Consider the following 12099-nt stretch of genomic DNA (forward strand, 5'->3'; position numbering starts at 1 on the left):
CCCCCAGACATCGACAGACAGCTCTGGCTACCTGCCTGAGAATGTACACTGCAGAAGCTGAAGCCAGGAGTAAAATGTGGCTAGGCTAGTTTAAAAGGCTACTCATCAGGGGAATAACTTATCAGACCATATCAGGTACTCTTATTTAAGTTTTACTTTGAATTTTTATTTAGCAATAATCCCTCTTTTAGAAGTATTTATTGACTGTGCTGCAATAAGATTAAAAATGTTCAGTACCTGGAATGAAATACAGTGGAAACCGCTTATTGTGGTCACGGATATAGTAATCAACCGCTTATATAGATCAAAAGGCGTGGGACAGAATCATTTCTATACAAATGCCGTTTAAATAATTCGTTTATAGTAATCAAGAAATCCGCTTGTAATTTTATGAATGTAAACATGTGCAAAAATAATTTTAAAACTACGTGTAGCTATTTTATTTTTTACTCCCTTGATTCCTTTCTGGACGTCTGCTTCTGCCCTATGCTTCTGCCTCGCTAGCTAACGTAACGAGTTGACACCGGGCAGCAAGCGCGCGAATCATGGCTGGAAAAAGGAAGTCATTTTCTCTGAATGAAAAACGTAGTCTCCTCGAGGCGTATGACAAATTACCAAAAACGAGCCAACGAGATGCTGCGGCGAAGCTTGGCATTCCTCAGGCTACCTTGTGTAGTCTAATTAAGCAACGAGAGACAGTCATGAATGCTAACGACGGAGAAAGAAAACGACGGCGGACTGCGCAGTACTTGCATGATAATAAAATTCAGTAAATGCTGAAGCTATCCGTTTCATTTAATTTTTCTCATTGAAAAACGATACAAATGGCATTTAGATGATATTCTGCATAAAAAAATAAGTGAAATACCTGTACTGTAATACAAATTCGGTTTTAGTAATCAACCGCTTATAGTGTTCAAATTGGCTCTGGACCAACGTGATCACTATAAGCGGTTTCCACTGTATTGTTCATTATTTTGTATCTGTTGAAAATTGTTATACGGAGCATATTGTGTTTTTTAGTAATATTGCCTCTTGTAAAAGGCTTACTTGATTATGTTTGATGTGCTACAGAAGGAGGAATTGAAAAACTAAATGGCTGAACTAAAAAAGCGTTTTTATTTGCTTAATAGCCTATAGCTCTGTTAAACCTGTTGAGGTTCATGCAAATCTGAATAAATGTTCTTATACATCCAGGAAAGGCTTATTTTCGGTATACAGTAAGGCAGTGTTGGTGGTGGTGTACTGGCTGGGGGCCTGGGTCCCCGTACAGCTGTATGCCTTGCAACGTCCCTGGCACAATCCTTTATATAGGACGGTATAAAAATGGATCAATTGTAGTTTCAGAAAATAGAAGCTACTGCAATGTGATTTGAAAAAAACACACACAAAGAATTATTTCAATTTCATATTATATTTCCTAACTGTAATAAATACTGTAATAAAGTTTATGAGGAGGAACTACCTGCATGCTTAATTAGTAGAGTTAGCTGTATTCCTCGCTGCACAGGGTCAGCAATGCGGGTAGAATAGGTACAGAAATATATCATTAGTATTTCCATCCATCCATCCATCCATTATCTTCCGCTGGTCCGGGGATCGGGTCGCGGGGGCAGCAGCTTAAGCAAAGAGACCCAAGACGTCCCTGTCCCCGGCCACTTCCTCCAGCTCTTCTGGGGGGACCCCGAGGCGTTCCCAGGCCAGCCGAGAAACATAGTCTCTCCAACGTGTCCTGGGTCTTCCCCGGGGCCTCTTCCCAGTGGGACGGGCCCGGAACACCTCACCAGGGAGGCGTCCAGGAGGCATTCTCACCAGATGCCTGAGCCACCTCATCGGACTCCTCTCGATGCGGAGGAGCGGCGGTTCTACTCCGAGCCCCTCCCGGATGACCGAGCTTCTCACCCTATCTCTAAGGGAGAGCCCAGACACCCTGCGGAGGAAACTCATTTCGGCCGCTTGTATTCGCGATCTCGTTCTTTCGGTCACTACCCACAGCTCGTGACCATAGGTGAGGGTAGGAACATAGATTGAGCGGTAAATCGAGAGCTTCGCCTTCTGGCTCAGCTCCTTCTTCACCACGACGGGCCGGTGCAGAGCCCGCATCACTGCAGACGCCGCACCGATCCGTCTGTCAATCTCCTGTTCCATTCGTCCCTCACTTGTGAACAAGACCCCGAGATACTTGAACTCCTCCACTTGGGGAAGGATCTCATTCCCGACCCGGAGAGAGCATTCCACCCTTTTCCGGCCGAAGACCATGGTCTCAGACTTGGAGGTGCTGATGGTCATCCCAGCCGCTTCACACTCGGCTGCGAACCGCTCCAGTGAGAGCTGGAGGTCATGGACTGACGACGCCAACAGAACCACATCGTCCGCAAAAAGCAGAGACCCGATTCTGAGGTCGCCAAACCGGACCCCCTCAACGCCCTGGCTGCGCCTAGAAATTCTGTCCATAAAAATTATGAACAGAATCGGTGACAAAGGGCAGCCCTGACGGAGTCCAACCCTCACAGGAAACATGTCCGACTTACTGCCGGCAATGCGGACCAAACTCTGACACCGGTCATACAGAGACCGGACAGCCCATATCAAGGAGTCCGGCACTCCATACTCCCGGAGCACCCCCCACAAGAGTCCCCGAGGGACACGGTCGAACGCCTTCTCCAAGTCCACAAAACACATGTAGACTGGTTGGGCGAACTCCCATGCTCCCTCCAGGATCCTGCGGAGGGTATAGAGCTGGTCCACTGTTCCACAGCCAGGACGAAAACCACACTGCACCTCCTGAATCCGAGATTCGACTATCCGGCGGATCCTCCTCTCCAGTACCCCGAAAAGACCTTACCAGGGAGGCTGAGGAGTGTGATCCCCCTATAGTTGGAACACACCCTCCGGTCCCCCTTTTTAAAGAGGGGGACCACCACCCCGATCTGCCAGTCCAGAGGCACTGCCCCCGATGTCCACGCGATGCTGCAGAGGCGTGTCAACCAAGACAGCCCTACAACATCCAGAGCCTTGAGGAACTCAGGACGGACCTCATCCACCCCCGGGGCCTTGCCACCGAGGAGTTTTTTGACCACCTCGGCAACCTCAGCCCCAAAAATGGGAGGCCCCACGTCCAAGCTCCCCAACTCTGCTTCCTCATCGGAAGGCGTGTCGGTAGGATTGAGGAGGCCCTCGAAGTATTCCCCCCACCGACTCACGACGTCCCTAGTTGAAGTCAGCAGAGCCCCGCCCTCACCATACACGGTGTTGACGGTGCATCGCTTCCCCCCTCTGAGCCGCCGGATGGTGGACCAGAATCTCCTCGAGGCCGTCCGGAAGTCGTTCTCCATGGCCTCCCCGAACTCCTCCCAAGCCCGAGTTTTTGCCTCAGCAACCGCCGAGGCTGCGTTCCGCTTGGCCTGTCGGTACCCATCAGCTGCTTCCAGAGTCCCAATGGCCAAAAAGGCCCGATAGGACTCTTTCTTCAGCTTGACGGCCTCCCTCACCACTGGGGTCCACCAGCGGGTTCGGGAATTGCCGCCACGACAGACACCGACCACCTTACGGCCACAGCTCCGGTCGGCCGCCTCAACAATGGAGGCACGGAACATGGCCCATTCGGGCTCAATGTCCCCCACCTCCCCCGGGACATGGTTGAAGCTCTGCCGGAGGTGGGAGTTGAAACTCCTCCTTACAGGGGATTCCGCCAGCCGTTCCCAACAAACCCTCACAATACGTTTGGGCCTGCCAGGTCTGACCGGCTTCCTCCCCCACCAGCGGAGCCAACTCACCACCAGGTGGTGATCAGTTGACAGCTCCGCCCCTCTCTTCACCCGAGTGTCCAGGACATACGGCCGCAAGTCCGATGATATGACTACAAAGTCGATCATCGAGCTGCGGCCTAGGGTGTCCTGGTGCCAAGTGCACATATGGACACCCTTATGCCTGAACATGGTGTTCGTTATGGACAGTCCGTGACGAGCACAGAAGTCCAACAACAAAACACCACTCTGATTCAGATCGGGGGGGCCGTTCCTCCCAATCACGCCCCTCCAGGTCTCACTGTCATTGCCCACGTGAGCATTGAAGTCCCCCAGCAGGACGAGGGAGTCTCCCGGAGGAGCACTCTCCAGTGCCTCCTCCAGGGACTCCAAAAAGGTGGGTACTCTGAACTGCCGTTTGGTGCATAAGCACAAACAACAGTCAGGACCCGTCCCCCCACCCTAAGGCGGAGGGAGGCTACCCTCTCGTCTACCGGGGTAAACCCCAATGTACAGGCGCACAAGTCAATAAGTATGCCCACACCTGCTCTACGCCTCTCACCGCGGGCAACTCCAGAGTGGAAGAGAGTCCAACCCCTCTCGAGGAGGCTGGTTCCGGAGCCCAAGCCATGCGTCGAGGTGAGTCCGACTATATCTAGCCGGAACCGCTCAGCCTCGCGCATCAGCTCAGGCTCCTTCCCCAGCAGAGAGGTGACGTTCCACGTCCCAAGAGCCAGCTTCAGTAGCCGAGGATCAGACCGCCAAGGTCCCCGCCTTCGGCTGCTGCCCAGCTCACACTGCACCCGACCCCCATGGCCCCTCCCACAGGTGGTGAGCCTGTCGGAAGGGGGACCCGTGTCGTTCCTTCGGGCTGTGCCCGACCGAGCCCCACGGGCACAGACTCGGCCACCAGGCGCTCGCCGGCGGGCCCCACCCCTGGGCCTGGCTCCAGGGGGAGGCCCCGGTGACCCACGTCCAGGCAAGGGAACACGGTGTCCATTTTCTTTTATCATCATAGGGGTTTTTTGTGAGCTGTTCTTTGTCTGGTCCCTCATCTAGGATCTGTTTGCCATGGGTGACCCTACCAGGGGCTTAAAGCCCCAGACAACATAGCTCCCAGACTCATTGGGGCACGCAAACCCCCCCACCACGGTAAGGTGACAGCTCAAGGGGGAGATCATCAGTATTTATTTTTTGTAAATCAGTTTTCACTACAGTCTGTGACACAGAAATGGCAGACATTTTTTTTCTATTCTGCTTTACACATATTTTCCAGCAATTATTATCTCATTAATTCCCAAGCTTTTGAATATATCAGTCATATAGTCTTGTGCCTTTGTCTCCCTTTGGGTTTGGGACTGCACTTGGGACTTTATTTCTATCTAAACTGTCTCTAGGGAATTATTTATCATTCTGAGATGTCTGTTAGGAATGGTTCAACAAATCCTTGATTATGTTTGTACGTTGGCTAAGAATGCACTGTCCTTTTTATGATGATAGTGATGATAGTTTTTATAAATGATAGTTTATGTAATATGATGTGGTTACGTATGTTACCAAACCTACGCGTCTGGTGTATAATTTATTGCAGTAAACGCAAACCTAATGACGCTATTCCTCCAGTCCTACCAAAAATACTCGAGCTCTTTATAGATATAAGTAGTAGATATTAATCTGAGAGTGAATCGTTTTGCAGTGTAGTGCTACAAGTTGGCAACAGATGTTACTAAACAATGCTTTCTCATCAACAGTAATGGACCAAGGCAGAGACAGCATACACGTAATTACTGCTTTTAAAAATTTTGTAAATTTTAACATCATTAAATAATTGTTCTTAGAGAACTACATCTTTAGCAAAAACATGTCAGTAATGTAATGTTAACGCACCAAGAACTGTATCCCACATTCAGTGTAGCAACAAACTGAGGACCGGTGCCGAAAACAATCTTTACGAACTGAAAAAGGTGATTTTTCCATAAAATGTCACTTTAAGATATGACACAAAAACGGTACTTGAGTGTTCTCTATAAGAAATATGATGCATATAACTTCACCTAAAAGTTCAATAATGGGTGTCTGATGGCTATATCAACAGCCACACAAATAAAATATGGAGATAGCGATCCAGTCTTATAATTGCATTAAGTTACATAATCCTTTTTTTTCTAATTTAACTTAGGTTCGTATAAAGAAATATACACATTGACATTACATTGTATTCTAAATTAGAATAGAATAGAATAGAATAGAATAGAACTACTTTATTCATCCCAGCTGGGAAATTGCTTTGCAGTCGCAGCGTACAGACAGTAAATGTATACAAATTAAGCATTTATTCAAATTAAGCACTCACATTTGCTTTACATTGCCTTGTGATATCTTAAATAAGTTGGTGTAATTATTTCACGTTTTCTGTGTGTGTATGTTTGAGTTACTTTACCTTATTTTAGCTTCAAAATGAACATCTGGACACAGCTTGAGGGCCTCAGGCCAGCATTGGACAGAGTTATAGCCCCTCAAACATAAATTTTCATCTTTCATTCAACACGTTTTCTGATACCAAAAAGGACAATTCTCTCAGGCCTATATGAGAGCTCCTGTCGGACTCTTCTGCCCTCAGCTCTTCATTTACGAATACTTTGTACATATATTTTTATTTTATTTTTATATATTTTATTATTTTATTTGTTTAGTTTTTTATATTTTTTGTTTTATTGCACCAAACAGACCAGGCCAAATTCCTTGTGATGTGAAAATTACTTGGCAATAAAATCTTTTCTGATTCTGATTCTGAGGACCTGAAATTCAATTCAATTCAGTTTATTTCTATAGCGCCAAATTTCAACAAATGTCATCTCAAAGCACTTAAATAATATAATCCAATTCAAGCCAATTGGAGTTCAATTCATTGTTATCATAATCCAATTCAATAAAATCCAATTAATTAATTAAAAAAATAATCCAATGAATTCATATAGAGCCAATTCAAAAATAATTTCCTAGCTAAGGAAACCAACAGATTGCACTGAAACTTGTCTTCAGTCCAATCTCCCGTCCTGAGCGTGCCTGAGGCGACTGTGGAGAGAAACGACTCCCTTAGAACAGGAATAAACCTCTGGCAGAACCAGAACCAGGAAGGGTGGCCATCCGCCTCAACCAGCTGGGGTTTGAGAGGACAGAAAAGAGGGTACATCAAAAACTGTAACACCATTCAAAGGATAACTGTTGGTGTTAACTCATTCGAGTTAATGACCACAATAATGTCACATGTACATAATATCATTTGAGAAATTGAACAGGGGATAAAGAGAGTAAAGTGAGGAAAGGTGTGACAGATGAGGCCCCCCAGCAGTCTGGGCCTATAGCAGCTTAACTATGGGATGTTTCAGGATCACCTGAGCCATCCCTAACTATAAGCTTTATCAAAAAGCTTCCCGGACATTTACTGGCAGCTTATTCCACAAGAGAGGGGCCTGATAACTGAAGGCTCTGCTTCCCATTCTACTTTTAGAAACTCTGGGAACCTCAAGTAAACCTGCAGTTTGGGAGCGAAGTGCTCTGTTAGGAAAATATCTTATGAGATCTTTAAGATATGATGGAGCTCGGTCATTAAGAGCTTTATATGTGAGGAGAAGAATCTGAGGGTGAAGGTGGTGATGTAGGACACAGATGCGGACTTCAAAATAGAAAACTGGGTTTATTTAACAAACAAAACAAAGTTCAAACCAAAAGCCGAATTCAAAAAACATAACTGGGTAAAACAAACAAAAGACTTTCATGGCATGGAATAAATAAATACTTAGCTTGGGTCAGAACAGGTTGTGGCATGGCGTGAAGGACAGGTGACAAACAAAGAACACACAAACAGACAGGGGAGACAGGAGACTAAATAGAGGGCTGGGAGTGATTGGAGAGGGAGTGCAGCTGGTGACAATGACAGACAGGTGAGGGGCATTAACTAATTAACAGAGTGAGGGGAAAACCAATGGCAGGACTAAAAACTCAAAATCAAGACATGAACTGAACACAAAAACGTAACTTAAAACATGAAACTAAACACATAAGTCCATGGGCGTGACAGAGCCCCCCCCCAGACGACCCTAAAAAGTCTGAGGGTGGGAGGGAGGGGCTCGAAGCCGGTCAGACGGGGGACCAGAACACCGGTGGCGTGGCTGCAGTGGCCGATCAGGCATGCGGTAAGAGTACCGGCTTCAGGCAGCAGGAGACGGTGGTCTGGCGGGCGCCCAGACTTCCATCGGCGTGGCGGCAGGAGACGGTGGTCTGGCAAGCAGCCAGACATCCGTCGACGTGGCGGCAGGAGGTGGTGGTCTGGTTGGCACCCAGACCTCCGATGACGTGGCAGCAGGAGGCGGTGGTCTGGTTGGCACCCAGACCTCCGATGACGTGGCAGCAGGAAGAGGTGGTCTGGCAGGCAGCCAGACTTCCAATGGCGTGGCAGCAGGAGGCGGTGGTCTGGTTGGCACCCAGACCTCCGACGACGTGGCAGCAGAAGGAGCCGGAGACCGTCCAGCAGGCGGCCGGACATCCGATGACGTGGCAGGAGGCAGTGGTCTGGCTGGCACCCAGACCTCCGACGATGTGGCAGCAGGAAGAGGTGGTCTGGCAGGCGGCCAGACTTCCAATGGCGTGGCAGCAGGAGGCGGTGGTCTGGTTGGCACCCAGACCTCCGGCGATGTGGCAGCAGGAGGAGCCGGAGACCGTCCAGCAGGCGGCCGGACATCCGACGACGTGGCAGGAGGCGGTGGTCTGGCTGGCACCCAGACCTCCGACGATGTGGCAGCAGGAGGCGGTGGTCTGGCAGGCGGCCAGACTTCCAATGGCTTGGCAGCAGGAGGCGGTGGTCTGGTTGGAACCCAGACCTCCGACGACGTGGCAGCAGGAGGAGCCGGAGACCGTCCAGCAGGCTGCCGGACATCCGACGACGTGGCAGGAGCCGGTGGTCTGGCGGGCGCCCAGACATCCGACGACATGGCAGCAGGAGGCGGTGGTCTGGTTGGCACCCAGACCTCCGACGACGTGGCAGGAGGCGGTGGTCTGGCAGGCTCCCAGACCTCCGACGACATGGCAGCAGGAGGCGGTGGTCTGGTTGGCACCCAGACCTCCGACGACGTGGCAGCAGGAGGAGCCGGAGACCGTCCAGCAGGCGGCCGGACATCCGACGACGTGGCAGGAGGCGGTGGTCTGGCGGGCGGCCAGACCTCCGACGACATGGCAGCAGGAGACGGTGGTCTGGTTGGCACCCAGACCTCCGATGGCGTAGCAGGAGGAGGAACCGGAGACCGTTCAGCAGGCGGCCGGACGTCCGGCGGGGGGGGGGGAGCCCCTCCTTTAATGGATGGATCCCAGACATCCCCAATGTCTGGGGTGGGAGGGAGGGGCTCTTCCATATTTTCTAAAAGTGATCATTTAAAATTGAGGGGCAGGCAACCTTGTGGAACTGGGAGCGCGGCTCTCCGGCCAGCCTACATTCCCAAAGAGCCCCGCCCACCAGATACCACTCAGTGCTAAAAAAAACCCTCATTCTAACTAATCCAGACAAATGTAAGTGGCTGATTCTCGCATTAATCTAAAACCACCACTGAAATATATATACTGTAATTGTAATTTAGGCATTTATGGATCTATTTGTAATTGCTAGACAGGCTTAATACATTTCTAAATAATGTTATCGTCATTTTCAGTCAAACTGCCTTTATATTTGTTTAGGCTAAATTGTCGACACATATAAGCACTATTCATGTGAATATTTCTTCTTCACTTATTGCTTATTCAGTGAAATAATTCCAAGAATAAGTCTTCCATTTGTTTTTTCTGGGCTACTGTAGTAACATGATAGTGCTATATGACGGAAATGTTACATGCTAAAAGATCTCTCCATAAAATATTAAAGATGGACATTCAATCTTAATTCTGGTAATCTTAGACAACGAAACCATACAATGGTGCAAATACCACTGATTTAGATATGCTGCTGTTGGCCCCTCCAACCTGTCCTGTGTTAATTACTTGTTGTTGGTTTATTCTCACTCTTGTACTTTTCTTTTTTCTCTCCATGCAACTGGTTAAGCAAATCGACATATGCATCTATTGTTGCCTGTATGAAGATACACAGAGCAGAAGTAACTAGTGAACAGAGGATTTGATTAAAGGAAATAATTAACTAATTTATTTATTACATCGTGCAAATCAGATTGTGATATGTTGAAGATGTTTTTCTTTCTGTGATGAGGTTTTGGTCATTTGGTTTAATTTTCCTTCCAATATTAAAATGCGTTCCACAAGCTTTGGAATCATGTGCAGATCAAGCTAATACACATGATTGCTTTACCTCAGTAAATATTTCAATAATCTTTTTTTTTTTCTTTCAAATGTCTTCTGTAATCATTGAGAAGCAGAGCATTAGTGTAATACTTGTGGATGCACACCCAAAACAGTGATGATTATATACTAGCTCAAGGGGACGTGAGAGGAGGATATGCCAGATAAGTCATTGGAGCTTTAGAGTGGTGTGAGTTTGAGTAACTCTAGCCGTTAATGGTGAAGAATGAGATGGGAGAGGGAAAGGGGGTAGTACAAATGACTTAAAGAGAGAGACAGAGCAAGGGAAGGTAAGATAATCCAGGTTTGACTCACTCTTAAGAGCAACAGCCCCTGTTGTCCCCTCAGGTGTGCGTGTGTCTGTGTGTATGTATGTGGTGACAGGATGGCAGGTAATTTTGAATCATCTCTGCCTCTTTCCTTGGCCCCTGAGGGCAATATCAGCTTCAGAGCAAGCTGTCATGTTCAAGAGAGGAGAGCTTGTTTTGTTGTACCGAAAGAAAAGAAGCACTGTGAAAACATACACATGTACTTAGAGCCACAAAGTATGTAAACAAGCTGGCCAGGCCTGTCAGGTATGGGACGGAGCGCTTTGTTTGTGTTGTGGAGGGAGAAAAGAGGTAACACACACATACAGGTAATTTAGAGGGAGGAAGTGTGTCAATGGACAAAAAACTGAAAGGGGAGCTCTTGTTTTGTTACAGCTGGAGATGGAACAACACACATGTATTTAGACACAAAATATGTAAACAGACAAGCTAGGATTGTATGTCAGCCAAGTTTGTGAAACAAGAGAGTGGGCAGGTCACCGTGGACCTTTACTATTCGTCACTTTTTGATCTTAATTTCAGCTGAAAAGTAGAACAGATCAAAACATGAAAACTGTTAAAGAAAATGCCGTCTTATGCTTTATTTTCATAGCCCTGTGTGGCTGTAGTCAACGTCCTACAATTGTATGCATTCAAAATAAAATTATTTATTTATTTAGAAGAATATTGGTCCTAAAAAAATAAAACCATGATTGTCACAGAGCATGGAAATAGAAAATACTCTATGAATCTCAGCAGCTTTACAAGCCATATTTTAGTTTATCAAAAGTAAGCAAAGGTTTGTCAGTAGAAAGCACACATCCATAGATACTTATTCCTGGATTGCTGATACTTTGTCAGTTCTGTCAGGGTCTGCGCAGGCTGGGCTGCTTTTTCTGTTTTCTCTGTTTTCTCTGCTGTAGGTGGATTGGTGGGCAGACCTTGTCTTGCCTACGGGTGGATCCGTGATTCCTGGGCTTACTCCGGCACAACCATAGGTCATCTACTTATCTATGGCTGTGTATTTAAGGTTTGCTGTGACTGCTTCTCCGCCAGATCGTCCTGAACGGCAAAACAAATCCAACAGTAAAAGGCTGCAAGAGAAAAATGCGGCAATCACAAAAACGACCGGAGCACACGCGTCGCAAACGCCAAAACACATGCAAGAGAGAAACGCGCTGCAAACGCCAAGACACATGCAAGAGAGAAACGCGCTGCAAACTTCAAAACACATGCAAGAGAGAAACGCGCTGCATACTTCAAAACACATGCAAGAGAGAAACGCTGCAAACTTCAAAACACATGCAAGAAAGAAACGCTGCAAACTCCAAAACACATGCAAGAGAGAAACGCTGCAAACGCCAAAACACATGCAAGAGAGAAACACGCTGCAAACTTCAAAACACATGAGAGAGAGAAACGCGCTGCAAACTTCAAAACACATGCAAGAGAGAAACGCACTACAAACGCCAAAACACATGCCAGAGAGAAACGCACTGCAAACGCCTAAACACATGCAAGAGAGAAACGCGCTGCAAACTCCAAAACACATGCAAGAGAGAAACGCACTACAAACGCCAAAACACATGCCAGAGAGAAACGCACTGCAAACGCCTAAACACATGCAAGAGAGAAACGCGCTGAAACTCCAAAACACATACAAGAGAGAAACGCACCGCAAACTCCAAAACACATGCAAGAGAGAA

Source organism: Odontesthes bonariensis, chromosome 17 (assembly GCF_027942865.1).
Source record: "Odontesthes bonariensis isolate fOdoBon6 chromosome 17, fOdoBon6.hap1, whole genome shotgun sequence".
Taxonomy (NCBI): Eukaryota; Metazoa; Chordata; class Actinopteri; order Atheriniformes; family Atherinopsidae; genus Odontesthes; species Odontesthes bonariensis.